Source organism: Callospermophilus lateralis, unplaced genomic scaffold (assembly GCF_048772815.1).
Source record: "Callospermophilus lateralis isolate mCalLat2 unplaced genomic scaffold, mCalLat2.hap1 Scaffold_123, whole genome shotgun sequence".
Taxonomy (NCBI): Eukaryota; Metazoa; Chordata; class Mammalia; order Rodentia; family Sciuridae; genus Callospermophilus; species Callospermophilus lateralis.
Window position 1 is genome coordinate 657,814 of NW_027512416.1, and position 18,214 is coordinate 676,027.

At 34.8% G+C, this 18,214-nt stretch overlaps 2 pseudogenes; one reads left to right on the forward strand and one right to left on the reverse strand.

Moving 5' to 3' along the window:
• Nucleotides 1–18,214, forward strand: part of LOC143640133 (kynureninase-like) — a 163,621-nt pseudogene that overhangs the window by 110,103 nt on the left and 35,304 nt on the right.
• On the reverse strand, nucleotides 6,025–6,313 carry LOC143640138 (large ribosomal subunit protein eL42-like; annotated as a pseudogene).

The following is an 18,214-nucleotide window of genomic DNA, read 5'->3' on the forward strand; positions in this document are numbered from 1 at the left end:
ATCTTCATTACTGTAATGGAACTTTCAAGAAAGTACAAAAGACTCATACTTCTCTTACTGTCAGCTCATTTTGTTTTAAATAGTGAATAACTCAGAATTGTATTTATTTTTATATTTCATGGGCTACCCATTTGGTAAGCAAACAATCTTCTATTTATGTTACTGGAGTCTACAGAGTGTACAAGGAAATGGGATGAAGATGGTAAATTGGGTGTACCTTTTTTAATTTTAAATTTTATTGCCCTTGAGGGCCATTAATATCAGGTAAAAGACCAGTGGTATTTGTTGAATTTAAATAGTGATTATCTTTCCTGGCCCTTAATAATCTAAGTATCAAATATTGTCTGTTGTCTTTAGACAAAGGAGAAAGGATGAGGTATACTTGGAAAATCTTGGATTTTACAGCCTGACTGAGATACCCAGTAGAATCCCACCTCTCCAACATAGTAGGTGTGTGACTTTACTAAAGTTATTTATCTGAGACTCATTTATATTCAAACAGGTAACAAAAGATAAATTTGATACAACTTAACCATATCTTCAAGGTCAAAACTCTCTCGTGTATTTCACCTTAAGAGAAGTGTAAGGCCAAGTTGTACACATTTGACATATAAACCCCTGCAGCTTCTATAATTTGGCGCCAAGAAAGTCACACAGAATGATTAATAGGTTTCACATATGATGCTCCTAGGCTATTAAGCCAATGTTTGAACAATTACTTCTTTCAGCCCAGAATTACTGTGAAGAAATTAAAAACCTGCTCTCTTCTCTTCTACTTGCCAACATGCAGTAAATTAATGGAATGAAAAGTTCTTGCACCACTGAGAGGATATCTGTTTCACACATCCTACATGAATTGCATATTTCTTGCCTAAATGATAGAGTTACTATCAGAGGCTTTAGTTGGAAGTGCCCAGCAGTTTGAAGTCTTATGAGTTAATTGTAATCTTGAGACTCATCTTTTAGCATTACTAGATGATAACAAGTTAGCATGAATGAGGGACATGTCTTATCATGGAAAACAGTTTTTCTTATTTGCTTATTGCTGCTTCTTAAAGAAATAACTCATGAACTAATTTATATAGTACTTTCCATTACTCTTTCTTCTTAAAATTGTGGTGGTTAAACCTTATTTGATTTTTTAAAGAATAAAGAGTTTCGGGACTGGGGTTGTAACTCAGAGGAACAGCACTTGCCTTGCATTAGTGAAGCACTGGGTTTGATTCTCAGCACCACATAAATATAAAATAAAGATATTGTGTTCACCTATAACTAAAAAATAAATATTAAAAAAGAATAAAGAATTTGAATTACCAAATTTTTATTTTTATAACTTAGATTTTTTTCTAATAACTACTGAAATGCTTTATAGCATATAAATACATTTCATTTAATTATGAGATTTCAATATCTATCATACTCCCATTTTATAGAGATTCCAGTCTTCTTGTAGTAGAGAGTATATTACACACACACACACACACACACACACACACACACACACACACAGTTAACAGGTAAGACATTTGACAAGTAGCAATAATTATAAAAACTTAAAAGTAAATGGAAGGAGCCAGCACAGTGGCACATGCCTATAAAATCCCAGCAGCTCAGTAAACTGTTGCAGAAAGATCATGAGTTCAAAGCCAGCCTCAGCAACTTAGCAGGACTCTGTCTCAAAATAAAGTACAAATATGGCTGGTGATGTGGTTTGATGGTTAAGTGCCTCTGGGTTTAATCCTTTGTATGATCAATCAATAAAAATAAAATAAAATAAAATAAATTTTATTAATGAGTTTTCCTCCAATATTAATGTAATTAGTCTACATTGACTTTAAAAGAAGTCAGATTTAGCACTGCACAAAACTGATAAAAACTTGGTGTATATCTCAATTGTTAGGCTACAAGTATTGAACTGATTTCATTCAGCTCAAGTTGTTTACAAGTCGAAATATAGATTCATTCATATTTTTTACTAAGTAATCATCATTAGTTATAAGGTGATATACTAATTATTTGTAAATTATTTTTCTTTATGTTTGGATCAGTATCTTTCAATATGGAGAATATTTTACTCTTAAGTTAGAAATATTAGGTACTATTCAGATGAAAGATATGCAAGTGATGCTTTTTGGGAAAATAGTATATTGACAAATGCAATATTAATTTCCAACAGATTTCTCTTGCTATATGATATTCAATGGGATTGCACTTTTGGGTGTTTTATTGGATGGGTGTGATGAGAAAACAACCAATAGGTATACAAATAGTAAAGATTAACCTAAAACTTGAAGAACAAATAAGCAAGTATACTTTTGTAATGACTTGTACTTAAAAAAAATACTTCTATTTTATTATAATTTCTTTTTAAATTGTCATTTCTTATAGAAAAAAGTTCAAATTCTGCTCATTATTAAGGTTTTGAAGAGCATAAATGCAGTGGAAAATTTTCACCTTTAGTTTTCCTTATGGTGAGACAGTTCATGCTGAAATTATAAATATGTGATAAGAGTATTATTGTCAATATTATGTAACTTATACCTAACTTGACTTAGGAAGAAGAAATATTAAGGATGGAGGATATTCTTGAAGAAATTGAGAAGGAAGGAGACTCTATTGCAGTGATCTTGTTCAACGGGCTGCATTTTTACACTGGACAGCTCTTCGATATGCCTGCCATTACAAAAGCTGGACAAGCAAAGGTATGCACATTATTTTCTCCTTCCAGCTCACCCAGCCATTGCTTCACCTGCACTTCTAGTGAAGTACCTTGGTTTCTGACACTGTGAATTTATTATAAGGAGTTTTTTTCTTTAAAAAGAGGAAGGCTGGTATAAATTTTAAAAAATGCACTCTGTTCTTTTTTGCTTTCGATGTCTCTATTTAAAAAGCCAAGTTTTGCATGTCTGTGGTCTGCTTCACTTAGGAACAGCTGCTGTCTGAAGTCTGCTTCTAGTGAGCAGCACAGGCAAGCTCCCCACAGGTGATGTCACTGGTATTCATCTGCTCAGATAGCAGGAAGCAGAGCAAACACCCAGCCTTGTAACTCCATGTGAGGACTGATAGATCTTTGCCTTGATACTTTGCCATTCTGTAATTCATCCTAAATATAAATTGGTTCTCATTTAACCCTAGATACATAAAGATGGAGAAATGTAGGATCAAACTTTATCAAGAAATTGAGTGTTCACTCAAGGTACTTAGGAAGGCCACTTAATTTCTACGAATCTCAAGAATTTTTTTTCCTTATACATTACTACATTAAACTTAAATTTTTGACCACTTCTAAATTGTGCCTTTTTTGTAAATAAGTGTTTACCCAGAGTGCTTCTGGTGTTTATCTCCCTAACAAAATAAATAAATAAATAAATAAATAAATACATAAATAAATAAAGGGAGTAAAATTCAATGCTCATAATTTACATTTAAAATTCTAAAGTAAGAATTCTATTTGATTCAACATGTATTTAAAAAGATGACAATGGAATTTTATTCTGGACATTAATAAGTTATGGAATTCATACATATGTTAAGTCTAGTTAATATATTCAGTTATTGAAGCTAATGAGTGGAACTAATGAAAAGAAATTTAGCACTGTTATCAGCAGTCTCTAGGAATCCCCAACCAGGACTTCCAACTGGTTTGATGGATAACTGTGAAAGTGGTGCAGTACAAAAGATATAAAGATAATGTATTCTTAGTTTAGACATTAAATGTTAAGCACCAAAATAAAGGGAGGCCAATAAAAAACATCATATTTTAAAATGTTATGCAAATAATCACTAGTCCTTGATTCTTAGTATATATACATCCACGTGTTATTAAACTTCCTAAATATGAGACAGAAAGAGAAGAAAGGCAATGGATTTTTGCATCATCACACTGTCTAATGTTCAAATCCTGGCTAGGTCATTTAATTATTATATGATAAAGTCAAGTTTCTTGACTTTTCTGAGTCTCTATTTTTAAAAATACTAATCTGAGATAGCATCTACTTCAAATTCAGTATGCAAATATAGAGTACAAAACACCTCTTTTCTATACCAACTAAATGTATATACACCTCATTGTTCTTTGCCTTCCTATCCCTAATGATTTAACTACTACTCATCAACTCAACTACTACTACTACTGCAAGAAAGCTCTAGTCTACTCTTAGAGCAGAAAACTGTCACCCACGCTCATGTACCTGCTACACCTGGATGTCCTATCCTATATGCACCTTGAGATCAGCTTGGTTCAAATAGATTTGTCTCCCACAAAATGTTCCTTCAGTTTTATACTACCATTCGGCTACACCTTCAGATTCATCTCTCCCTCCTGTCATTAATCACTCACTTTTTAATTCCACTCTTAGAGTCTGTCTTTCCGTTCATCTTGCTGAATCAGGTAGGAAGCATTTCAGCTGCAGTAAACAACATCCCAACAAAATCAACCAAAAAAGCAGGAATTCCTTTTCTAACCACAGAAGACTTGAGGCTGTAGTCTGACTGGCATCTCCAGAGTTCTCTTCAGTTTTCTCACACTTTTCACATTAAAGTCCTAAGGTGGAGTTGTCCCAAATCCAAACATCCCATTTCTATTTAAGAAAAAGAGAAGGAAGAAGGGAGAAGTATCAGTGTAGCCGCTTCATCTGTCCCTTTCATCTGAAGTGCTAAAGCTTTCCCAGAAAAACCTAGCAAATTCCTTCTTGTGACTCACTGCCTTCTGAAGTGGCAGCTAAAAAAGAACATGGGTGAAGAAAGAGTTCACATTTATAGCCCCATAGGAGAGAAGGACTAGAAAAAAGTGGTTGGAAAAAGATTTGGTCTTGATAAGGCACAATGTTTCCCATTTGTGCAGCCGCAGGATCTCATGGTTTCTAACTGGGTCATGTGGCACTTTCTATTTGAGTGCAAACATCTGTTAGACTCAACCACAAGCTGTATTTATTTATTTATTTATTTATTTATTTATTTATTTATTTATATTATGGCACTGGGGATTGAATCCACAGGTGTTTTACATCTGAGCTATATCCCAAGTATTTTTCCCCCCTTTGAGACAGGGTCTTGCTAAGTTGCTGACACTAGCCTTAAACTTGCAATCTTTCTGCCTCAGCGGCTGAGTTACTGGAACTATAGGCATGTGCCACTGCTCCTGGCTCAGCTATTTAAATTATTAATGAATAATAATCACAGTCATGGCCCAATCAGTCTGGAAAAAAATTAATAAATAAAGTACTGGGTACAGTGACATGTACCTCTTGTTCTAGCCACTTGGATAGCTAAAGAAGGAGGATCGCTTGATCCCAAAAATTTGTGGTCAGCAAATCTCTCTTAAAGAAAAATAAAAAAGGCAGCAGCAGAATATAAATGAAGACATTATTAATAAGGTATTTTAGTAAAATCAAAGACACCCAGGTAACATTCATATAACCTTCACATATAAACATTAGCCTCAATGAACCATCTAATTAAGAGAAAATATAATTTTTTTTTTCTTGAACAATTTTGAAATTCTTCTAGGAGATAAATAAATGACTCATCAAACTTTTACAGAAAGCTTGGCTATTATCTTTCCAAGTCTAAAAATAAGGAGTGAGCTCTCATGAACTATTTTTATAGAAGAGTATCAAAAATATTTGCATATGATATCATGTGAGCAAAGAATTGACTAGGAAAAATTATTATCAAACACAACTGTATATAAATATAATCAGAATTGGCATGGTTTATGGATTTCTATTCATAATAAATTAACCTTGCTGGGCAAGATGTCACATGCATGTAATCCCTGAGACTCCAGAGGCTGAGGTAGGAAAATCAAAATATTGAGTTCAACCCAAGCAATTTAGCAACAAACTGCTCCGTGGCACATAGCTATAATCCCAACTTCAACTACTCAGGAGGCTGAGGCAGGAGATTGTAAATTGGAGACAAGCCTCAGCAATTTAGTGAGACCCTCTCTCTCTCTCTCTCTCTCTCTCTCTCTCTAAGTGAAGATGACCTCAACATTTTATTAGCGTAATAAAACAATGAAGTTTAGAACTGGATCACTTGGCCTTTTCTCATCTTATCATCTCCCAGTTCCAAATGCTTGTATCTCTTAATAGCCAGCATTCTCTTAGATCTGCACTTAGGCTCAACACAGTCAAGTCTCAATACAACCTTCTTTGTAGTTTAGCTTTTTGCCACTCTGTTTGCTGTCATATGCCATTTTCCCTTGTGCATACAGATAATTCTTGCCCTTCTTGTACTGTGTCACTTTATGACCTTGGCATTCAGTACATTTCTTATAGAACATCCAGTGGATCTTAGGAATGTTCACCATATTTGCAGGAGTCTTATCGGCAAGGAAAATAGAAGAAAGACCCTGTCTCAAAATAATAAGAAAAAAGGGATGAGAATGTAACTTAATGACAGAACATCTCTTGCTTCAATCCCTAGTATTCCAAGAAATGAAAAGAGAAGATGTATAATAAATTATCCATGGCCTTGAACTCATCCATGCAGGAACCAAACATCAATAACCTGAAATATGTTAGGGAGGCTCAGTCCCCAAGAACCTAAGTTTTTGAAGCTATTGCTAAAAAGTTTTCAGCAGGTGTTTTATTTAAGATTTGACTAAATGAACCATGGGAGAAAGAATGATTAATTCTCCATGGAAGAGAAACATGGAATCCAGATGTTGTTTTAGGATTACAGATATGGGGAAAATCAAGCCTCTTAGTTGTCAATCAGAATTTGTGATTTTGCAACCACTCTCTTCAGTGCTATCAAGGATAACTGCTTCTCTTTATCAAGCTTCATAACATCTAATTTCAGTATCTCCCAAAGAAGATATTACATATAGAGTTTCTGTAAATGATGAGTATTTTATTAAAAAAATTAGTTTCTTAAGGGCCAGGATATTTTCTCTAGTATTCCAGTTTTCATACCACTTAACAAACCAAGGAAGGCTAAGTCTTATGTTAAGCTGAAAAATTGAAAGTGTTTCAATATGAAATGTAGACATCATTTGATGTATGATGGTTGAATTTCCTACAACTCATCTGATTTTTTTTCACTTACTTCTTTAAGAATAGAAAAGGAGGCTCTGTGTCATAGCAATCAAAAGGAAATGCCAAATGATCTTAAAAGGGAAAAAAATCCACAATAAAATATGAGAGATTTCTCCAATAGAATTCCTCACACTCTAGTTCTTTCACTAAATTTTTTAGGCAACAAGAATAGGCAAAAGTTAGTTGAGTTGAGGAGAACATATCTTCCCAGCAAATAATTTGTCCTAAGGAAAGTAGCATAAAAAGAAGAAACTATCTTATTGTCTTTAAAAACTGTTTTTAAGTGGACAAATTTAAGAGAGATCTTCAAGAATTATCCCATAGACTTTCATGCAATATTGTCAAGTTTGACGTAAATTAAATATTAAAAAAACAGATTAGGTTGAGGAATTGATTTTTGAGAATGATAAACTAATAAGTAGAAAAAATATTTTATGGGGAGAGTATACTTTGATCTCACACTTAATGGGACTGTCTCCATTCATAACTATGGATACCATCTATATAATTATCATGGGTAGATTAAGTATGTGCTTTAAATCTACTTTGTAATGAAACTGGCCCACATTAATAATTAAATGTTAAAAGTCATCATGCATCTGAAAAGTCAGCTATGCTTTCTTAGGAGGGCTGCAATAGGTTAAATACATGTCCTGGTTGAATTTCCTAGAACTCACCTATCCCAGCTGATTACCATCACTCTTCCACTTGTGCCACTCTTGTGGCATAAATATTCAAATCTTTGTGATTTGGCATATATCTAAATTGTCAATATCATATTTCCCACTGCTTTTCTTTACATAATTTGTCACATAATTTGTGTATCATCAAAGCCAGACCCTGGGAATGTCACCCATACACACAGGGAATGTCCAGATAGTAGACCTTCTGCCTCCATGTTTTGTATTTGTGTATTTGTGTGTCTTTGTTTATTAGCAACAAAACAAAAGCATGAAAAAAAAATAGAGAGATGACAAAACAAAAGCATGAAATATATGTTTGTTTTTCATGCTTATATTGTGGCAGTCTTGCAGTAAAGGGCAAAGTGAAGTATATTTTACAGGCCCAACTCGTATTTTACTTGAATGACTCTTGTAAAAATCTGAATGTGAAACACTTGACCTTCATTATTAAAATTTTCTTACTCCTATGTGCCAAGATGAATTTATCTTTTTGTTGGACTTCCATAGCATGATGGAAAATGTCTCGCTGACTACCTTTTGCATTGCCTTATAATTATGGCTGTGCCTATGTTAACTCTCCAATTTAGAAAGCTAAATTGTCTGTAGACGGTTCAGTGACTGATTAAGGATGAACCCTGAGAACCTCACAGACTCCTGACAGTGCTTTGTCCACAATGATTTTTCTTTAAACACGTACCTGTACCTTTTAGGCCAGCAAATGGTTAAGAGTATGTATATCAGCAAAAGTGTTGGTCAGGCTAATTTGATGGATCACAGTGTTCCAAAAACAAAATAAAATGAAACAAACAAAACAAAAATAGCAGAACTGTGTTCATTAAATATATTTTGAAATTTCTGCAGAATGGTTTATATGGCTACTTATTCTGAAAATTGAGATACTTTTTGTAAATTTCTTCAAATTCCATTTGTATTCTTTGACTCAGTTAGGACATAATGATTTTTTTTAAGTCATTAAAAATTAAGTGAACTAAATTATGCTCGGAAAATTACCTTAAGCTATTTCCCCATTTTGGACCTCTGAAATCAAACAAACTATTTTGTGTGAGGTCCTTCACAGGCTAGAAAAAGCCTGTAGAAGAGAATAATCAAATAGTCCTATAGAAATTGTTTTCTTTTCCTCTTTTTTCTACTTCTAAGTATAATTTTAAGGTCTGAAGACTGGTTTGCTTTACTTTCTCGTGTGTGTGTGTGTGTGTGTGTGTGTGTGTGTGTGTGTGTCTGACTATGGATTGTACCCACTAAACTACATTCCCCAGGCCTTTTTTGAAAATTACTTTATTGTTTGGAGACAGGAGCTCACTAAATTGCCTAGGCTAGCCCCAAACTTACAATCCTCCTGCCTCACCTCCAGAGTTTCTGGGATTATAAGTATGAGCCACTTCATACAGCTGGGTTTTCTTTCCAGGTCTCCCAAAACATCTATTCTTACTCTCCACACAGCTATTATCTCTGTCTCATTTCTTCTCAATTTACACATTAAATTTCAGTAAGAAAGTGTTCCCCTTCTCTCCTTCTCTCACTTCCTATTTCTGAATTTGCCAGTCTCATCAATATCTCCCTTCCCTTTCTTTCTCTTTCCTTAATTCATTCCTCCTTTCTTCTCTCCCTCCCTCCCTCAGTCACTCCCTCTTACATGGAACCCAGGCCCTTATGCCAGCTAGGCAAGTGCTCTGCCACTGAGCCATATTCATTCCCACCCTCAATGTCTACACTTTAAAAATAGAACTAAAATGAAGATCTATTTCTGAAATCATACATTGTACAAATGGCAATAATATTAGCTATTGCTAATAGCCTACAAAGCTGCAGACACTTGACATGCGCCACACTACACTTATATTTTCCAGCAACTTTAATAGTCAACAGGCTGCACTATGTCTCAGCAGAGACAACTGAGCCTGAGTGAGGTGAAGCACTTTTGCTTGGCAACTTAACCAGCCAGTGAAACCTGGAACTGGCATCTACTGATGCTGATGCCCAAGTTCTTTGCATTGACTGGGAGAGAACTTTCCCCTGCATTGTCTCATTTTATATATGCAAACTAATCATGTAATGGCAAAGAGTATTTATAAAAGTCAAAGAAAAAAATATGTAACACCCTCCATTTTTTCTTACTTTTTTTTTTTAAATTGGAGACCTCTGTCTCTATAGTTGATGTAATTGTTGCTTTTACAAAGATGGAAAATATAGGGAATGAGAAAAAAAATTCTGCCTTTAAAAAGCACAGATTCTGACTGATGAGATACATAGGAAATTTCTTCAAACACTGCTTTAAAGAAAGATCCACTAATGTGTCTTAGTTTAACACAACAGAAATTATAGTTATGCATGTTCAGATTCATTTATTCTTATGACTGGTCCAAAACCACATCCTCTGAATTGGCTCAAGGAGATACATTCCCACTGAGGTTCAAAAGCTGTTATTTCCTTTTGGCGGCATCTTTTCTCATAATTAGGGAACATAACGTAACGTTGGTGCCAGATTGTTCCATATCAATTTTTCTCACAGTGTAACTGACTAGTTATGTACATCTCATTACTGGTAAACTCCTAAAAATCAAATAATCTCTTAGATTACATGTATTAATTTCAAAAATATGCAAAAGTACCCTTTTGACAAATAAATTGAGCCCAGAAAGTTCTCCAGAAATTGTGATAGCTTGGCCACCTTCAACATCTGAGTCAAAGTCTACCATCCTCATTCATGAATCCAGGGCTTTCATCCAAAGTCAAGGTCCCTGACTTGCTTTTGTCCTCTCTTTTCTTTCCAACATCTTATGCCCTGTTGATTTATTTTTCAACAAGAAACTTCCATCATATTTTCCTTTATGGTAACTATAGCAATAAGTTACTGCACCTTATAAAAATATCAAGGATGGCTTGATATAGATGAATGTAGTTTGATAAGAAATAAAATCTTAATACTATGTTACTCTAATATTTTGTTACTGTAATTTGCACAGGTTGACAAATAAGTGCCTACTTCAGGAAGAATTTCATTTTTATTTTTTAGCTTATCCTTGAATACAGCCAGAGTTTTTAAATCACCAGGTTAAAATGTTTATTCTCACTTTGTTCTGATTCCAAGTATAGGTAATATTTTTTTAATACAACAAGTCCCTTGATTTCTGTGCAGATTTCTATTTACACTTTTTTATGACGGACTTTTTAATTCCAATTGCTCTTTTTTTAATTTCTTATGTTTAAAATCAAACTTTCTGGAAACTCCCAAGTATATTCACAGCAGCTAACTCCTTAACATGAACCCATGAGTGTGTGTAAATGACCATTGTTCACTTTATAAAGTCCTGTTGTCTCCTCTGTTAGCACATGCTAAGTGATATCAATCAGCAGCTCAAGGACAAAGGATTTTCTAGTCAACTTATTGTGTATAATGTTTGTAATATTTCTCAATACACAAGATATACATTTAAAGTTACTAGACCTTAATCTATTTTTTTTAATGGCAAGGGGTATCACTGGGAGGCATCCTCAGCCTTTTTATTTTTGATTTTTGAGAGAGAGTTTTGCTAAATTGCCCATGTTGACCTGGAACTTGTGATCTTCCTGCCTCAGCCTTCTGCGTAGCTGGGATTACAGATATGCCTAACTTTACCTGGCTATCACATCTTACTCTTAGAGTAATTCATCAAAAGTATGAAGATGAAATTTTGTCAGCTGTCCTAGTTTACCTTGTTGCTATTCCTGTTTGCTCCTGAACTTCATTACAAACATTTAAAATTATCACATTGTGGGATTCCTGGATAAAATGCTGTGTGGATTATTTTTTCTGCAATGTATGTTATGATATACTTTTTTTTTGGTCTCATGTATTATCTATAAGAGCCTTAGGACTAATATAACCAAGTAGCATGAGAGCTCTGCCTTGCAGAAAATTACCCTTTGATTCTGACTGCCATGCTGTTTGGTTTCTAAAGTCTTCTTGGAGCTCCACGTGAAAGATTGTATCTTGTCTCTTTCCCTTGGTATGTTTATTTCATTCTGTATTGTTTTCTATTTTAATAGGGAAGACTTCCTATTCTTACTGAGTTATTGGCATAAATAAGTAAAGGTTGAACATAAAGCACTAAAAAGTAGCAGAAAACAGTATCTTCTATTTCCAAACTAATTTTTGGAAAGAAATTGTGACCCATATAACACATTGATTTTTAGTACAGAATGAACCTAATACAAAATAATACTTAGTTGCTTCTTATAAACAGAGTCAAAAGAAAAGGAAAAAGAACAGGGATTTTTGAAAGCACTGATATATGAAGTCTGCATGAAAGGAAGTACTTTTATTCACTCAGAAATGAGATATTTAAAGAGCTGCTAGAAGCCCTCTTACCCAAGTTGACTGTTTTTGTTTTTAACATAGCATCTATGTACACTTTTTAACCATAACACCTGAGTGTATTTTGAAAAGTTAAATGCTCTTTCTGATAAGAAACCTTATGTCCTACTCTTCATTTCTTGCTAACATCATCCAGCAAATCCCTAATTGTGGACTTCTTAGGGAAGTCCTAATATCAGAGTTGACTAGCCAAAGGTGTATTATTGTTAATACACCGTTTGTCTACTCATTTATATAGAGTCAATCAGCATGTCAAGTGCTCACTCACACACTTCCCTATAACATCCCCACCCCCATCCCCCGCCCAGTGTTGGAGGTTGATCCAAGGGTTTTGCACAAGCTGAGTTCTCTTTTGTGTATTTTTATTTTGAGACAGAGCCTCATTAAGTTGCCCAGGATGGCTTCAAACCTGCAATTCTTCTATCTCAGCCTCCTGAGTAGCTGGGTTATAGTTGTACACCACATATCTGGTTTCCCTATAATTTGGAAAAAAGTTATAAATAATATTGGAAAAAAACATTACCTTAAATTTTCCATCACACCCTTTCTTCTTAAAATAATATTTTTAAAATTTATATCAGTGTAGTCCTATCATTATTTCCTATTGCTTTTGTATAAGCAAAAAAATACCTAAAGACTTTGTTCATTGGTATGATGTAGAAGCTGCAGTCTCAGTCATAAGAAGGTCACATAGGAGTACCATCTAGTGGAAATTAATAGCATCCAAGGGACTATGGGGAAACTGGAATTCACCCACCATAAAGTTAGTGAAACTGATGAGGGGACTATCACATCCACTGTTGTCTGAGCAGTGTCTAGCAGTGTACGTTCAGTGACTGAATTTATGAATAGCCATAGGCATGCCTTACAGGCACCTCCCAGGGACTACAGGGCTACAATAATGAGTGGTTAATTAAGTGGTTTGGACAAAGGCTATTTACCTACTTTAATATTTTGTTTTTTCAAGAATCCACAAGCATACCAGAGCATATTTACCCTTATAATTAAATCTGCCACTTATTAATGGTCTTTAGAATTCAGAGAAGTTTTTAAGGTGAAAAATAAAATTAACTGAATAATAACAGTCAACAGTCAATTTGTTACAGAATTTGTAAAATTATCCAAACTTTAATACCTTTAAAAAACTGTCAGCTACACCATTTTGTATTTTATTTTAATAAATAGAAAAATAATGAGTCAAAATTGAGAGGGAATGTATAAGGTCTTCCCCTAGAAAGTTTAGCCCAATCCATATGTATCATAGTACTCAACTGGTTAGAAGAAACCTTGGTGCTGCAATAAGGAAGATGGCAAGAGCAAAGCACGTGTGTGATTCCTTATTTAGGGGGATTTTGAACATATTTTTAACTACTCTTTTGCCCAAGATACTTTATTTTAAAAGAAGCCACATCTGAACAAGTAATGTATATAATAAAATAGCATCAGAAAGACAGAATCTCAATGAATATTTTATTGGGGATGGGGGTACTCAACCACTGAGCCACATCCCCAGCCCCCTTTTTTTGTATTTTATTTAGAGATAGGGCCTCACTGAGTTGCTTAGTGCTTCACCATTGCTGAGGCTGGCTTCAAACTTGCTATCCTCTTGTCTCAGCCTTCCAAGCCCCTGGGATTACAGGTTAGTGCCACCATGCAGCCTCAGATTATCTTCTTTTAAAGTTTAACATCAGTTGAAAGACTATCTGTTGACAACTGCATGTCTTTATTAATTGCCAGCTGGCTGGGCTGGCAAGATGAGCTGGGTTCAAAGGAGATGGATGCAGAAAAGAATCCACGCAAAACACGAACATGAGTTTCTAAGGACAGGGTAGGACTGCTCAGTTACCCCAAGGGTCAGCTCCACACTGGGCAGTGCTGGAAAGAACAATAAAGCAAACCCCCAGCCCCTAAACCCCCTATTCATTGGGTAGAAGACATTTGATAGAATATCCTACCCAAAAAAGGCAAGGGGTAGAGTTTCGAAGGGTGGAGTCTTGCTTGGTGATGTTATGTTGTCAGCAGATTGACTGACATCTTGGCAAGTCACACCCATCTCAGGTGCTGTGTGGGATCACAGTAGAACTAGAGGAAAGGCATTTGCATTACACAGCCCAATGAGCATGCAATGCCAGACCATCCCCTCATATGCTCAAATGCACATAGTTCACACACACACAGCCCATGGATGGCTCACAATGGCTCACATTTATTTGTTCATTCATTTACCTATTTTTCAATACTTTGGGTACATATTGTGCAAAAGTAGGAGGTAATGAGATTATAAAATGCTGCAAGAGAGGTAAACAAACAGAGCTCTAGGATGACAGATAGGAGAGAGATGGCAAAAGACCTGCCCCGTAGAAATTATCTTGTGAACAATATCTGAGTTAGGCAGGTGTGTGTCTTAGGTCATTATCTGTGAAAACTATAGACTGGGTAGTTTATAAGGAATAGAGCTTTATTCAACTCATGATTCTTGCAGGCTGGGAAGTCCAAGAGCAAGTCACTGGCACCTGCTGACAACCTTCTTTCTGCACCATAGCATAGTGGAGGGCATCACATGACAAGGCAGAGCAAGTGTGCCAGTTTTGGTGTCTCTTCTTCTCTTTAGAGTGCCGGTAATGCAATCACGAGGGCCTCATTCTCCTGACCTTCTCAAATTATAGTCACCACCAAAGGCTTCACCTCCAAATATCATTAATTTGAATTTGGGGATTGAGTTCCCAGCACATATAGTCGTTGTAGACATTCAAAACATAGTACCTAGCAAATGAGAAAAAAGAAGCCACATTTGCAAATTAAGGGAGAGTGGTGTGGGGACTCTGAGGCAGAAGAGCTAGAAGAGACCAAGATTTAAGAGTATAAAGAGCCATACCAAGGATTTTGAGTTTTATTTAGAACATAATGCAGGCACTTTCTTGGAATCTGGGAATCCTTTCTATTCAAATGTGTGATTTAGAGAGTTGCTTAGAATAAGACAGGTTGTGAGTTTACAGATTAGTTGAAAAATTACTGCAATTGTTTAGGGATTGACTATAAAGTGTGATAATGTGTTGACTGAACACTTCTATGTTATTATGGGTTGCATCGATGTGAGTATAAACACCTATGGGTAATTATAAATAAAAATGAGTTGATAAATATTTTTATTTTAAAAATTGCATAAAGGAGGAAATCAAGTGCAGAGTATCTGTTTGTGGCTATGTACACAGTGTAACTACTCTTACAGGTAGAATAATGAAAATATCTACCAGGATGACTGTAGTTTGGGAGTCATTCAGTTTTATTCTTTATTTTTAAGATGCTGCCATCTAGTGACACTTTTGTAAAATCACTTTGTGGTAATCTCAAGTTTGCATCTTCCAATCTTTTCTTCCAAACAGTACCATTTTAATAATTCATGCTTTCTGCCATCCATACGAAAAGAACTATTCATGCATTAAAACATATTGTAGAAGCTGCAAGTGATTTTTTGATGTGATACCACAGCTGTGGCCACAGGACTTTTAATAATGGGATCTACTAGGTGAAGTTTTGTGGTTTCTTGGTATCTTTTTTTTTTATAAATAATTAATAATGAAATAAAAGCACTGCCTTTCCTATCCTTGAGTTTTCTAAGAAAAGTTGAGTTGTAAAAAAACATATGTATGAAACGTTTAGTTAAAAAGTGCTTAATAAAATATCATTGTTCTTATTAGAAATGTTATTCAGTAGGAAAAGGATATCAAATTCAGAGAAAGCTTTAACTTTTTCCAAATGGAATTCCAGTACTTCATGTCCATCTTAAAACACAAACAAACTAAGTATATAATGACTATCAAACCTCAATATTGTTCTACAACTTTGATTACCTCTAATTCTGGATGAAAATTAATTATATTTCTTCTCTATCATTCTCAAAAGTTACATAAGCACAGAGAACCTCTCTTATTAATATAACATTTATAATTCAACTTTTTGGTAAGAAAAAAGTACAAAATATCTGGAACCCCAGAAAAGCAACAATAATAAAACCAGTTAAGAAATTTTTTGTCCCTGTGAAATACTAGATGCCATCATACTATAATGAGTACAGTTTTTAATTAGCCAACTTTACAATATATTGAGGTTTTGTTTGGGAAACTAATGCCACAGGGTAGAAGTAAGTACCTTTTCTCTGCTATAGACAACATAGTAAATGTTTTAGGCCATGTGGATCATATGATGTCTGATGTAGTTATTCAGTTCTACTGCCATAAAGGAACCATATCTGTATTAAACAGACAAGACTGGCGTTCATGGTATTCCAATATAATTTTTTATATACAAATAGTTTATTGTTTACATATCTCTGCTATAGGGAAAGCACCTGCAATAAAAAGAAAATTGGGGGTTATTCATATTTAAATGGTGTTTGAAAAACTCAAAAATTGATCCTGCAAAATTATTTGCGTTAAGAACGTTATCTCAGTCAGGCATGGTAATGCACACCTGTAATCCCAGCAACTTGGGAGACTGAGGCAGGAGTATGGTAAGTTTAAGGCCAGCCTCAACAACTTAGTGAGGCCCTACACAATTTAGGAAGACCCTATCTCAAAAATTTTAAAAAGTAAAATAAAAAAGAGGGGGGTGTAGCTCAGTGGTAAAACACTCCTGAGTTAAATCCCTGGTTTGAAGAAGAAGGAAGAGGAGAAGGAGAAGGAGGAGGAGGAGGAGGAGGAGGAGGAGGAGGAGGAGGAGGAGGAGGAGGAGGGGGAGGAGGAGAAGGAGGAAGAGAAGGAGGAGGAGGGGGGAGGAGGGGGAGGAGGAGGAGAAGGAGGAAGAGAAGGAGGAGGAGGAGGAGGAGATGATAAAGATGACCTTAGTCAATAAAAGTTTTCCTTAGATGGTGCAGGAAATCTGAAGTTTCAATGTGTATATGTGCTAATGGTAAACCAACAGTGGATGAAATCAGAGATAAAACAGAAAGGAATTATCAGTTTTTCTTTTTAAACTCAAGTTCATGTACAAAGTGATTTTTATATGGAATGAATCATTTAGTCTTCTAGGAAAAAATCTTAATGTTTCAATATGGAGAAAGTCAAATGATTTTGATCATAAGCAATTAAATTAGAAAGTTACTACTTGAATACAATTTGGATAGTAGTTATTCGTTGTTCCATTGTCTGGGAATTTAGTAGAAAGAAATCTGCTTTCTTTTCTATAACAGCGTGAATTTCCACTAATACACTCAAAATGCTTGAAACCACATGGTAAGTAAATAACCAAAAACAGTTGGAGCCTGAGAGGTGGTTAGGGGCTACAGATACACCACTTTGGGGTATTTACCTTGAAGAATTAAAGTCATCTTACTACAATGATACATACATACTTATATTTATAACAGCACAATTCACAATAGTCAAAACAATGGAACCCACCTAGGTATCTAACAGTGTATGAGTGGATAAATAACATGTAGTCTATATACAAAATGATGTATTCAGCCCTAAAGAAAAATAAAATTATGACATTTCCATGAAAATGGATGGAACTATAGACCATCATGTTTAGTGAAAAAGGTCTAAATCAGAAGCTTATGGGTTGTATGTTTTGTCTCATATGAGGAAGCTAGAATGGAAAAAAAAAGAAAATAAAGGTATGGATGAATCTCCTAAAAATCAAAAGAAGATCAATAGAAGAAAGGGACCAAGGAGTGGGAGGTAGGGAAGGAAGGGGGAAATGCTGAGGAGTGACATTGGCTAAGTTATATTGTTATATTGTGTGCATATATTGTTACATATGAATATGTAACAATAAGTCCCATCAATATGTACAACTCTAATGCACCAATTTAAAAATGTGGGAAAAATAGAAAATAAAGAATTTTTTTTTAAAAAAAGAAGTGTTAGGGTCTAGAGCCAATATGTAAGGAAAGCACATGCAGTCAAAATTATCTTTGTAATTCTCTCCCAAACAATATGAACTTTTCCTTGTATCGTTGAATAGAAAGCTCCTGATTTTGAAAAATTTGAAGATTAGATAAAACAGCTTTTAGGGTCTGTATTATATATATCTTTAGTGCTGAGGGTAGATAAATGCTCGTTCCAACAGGCGAACTAAAAGGAACTCAAGAGTAACTGATTCTAACCTCC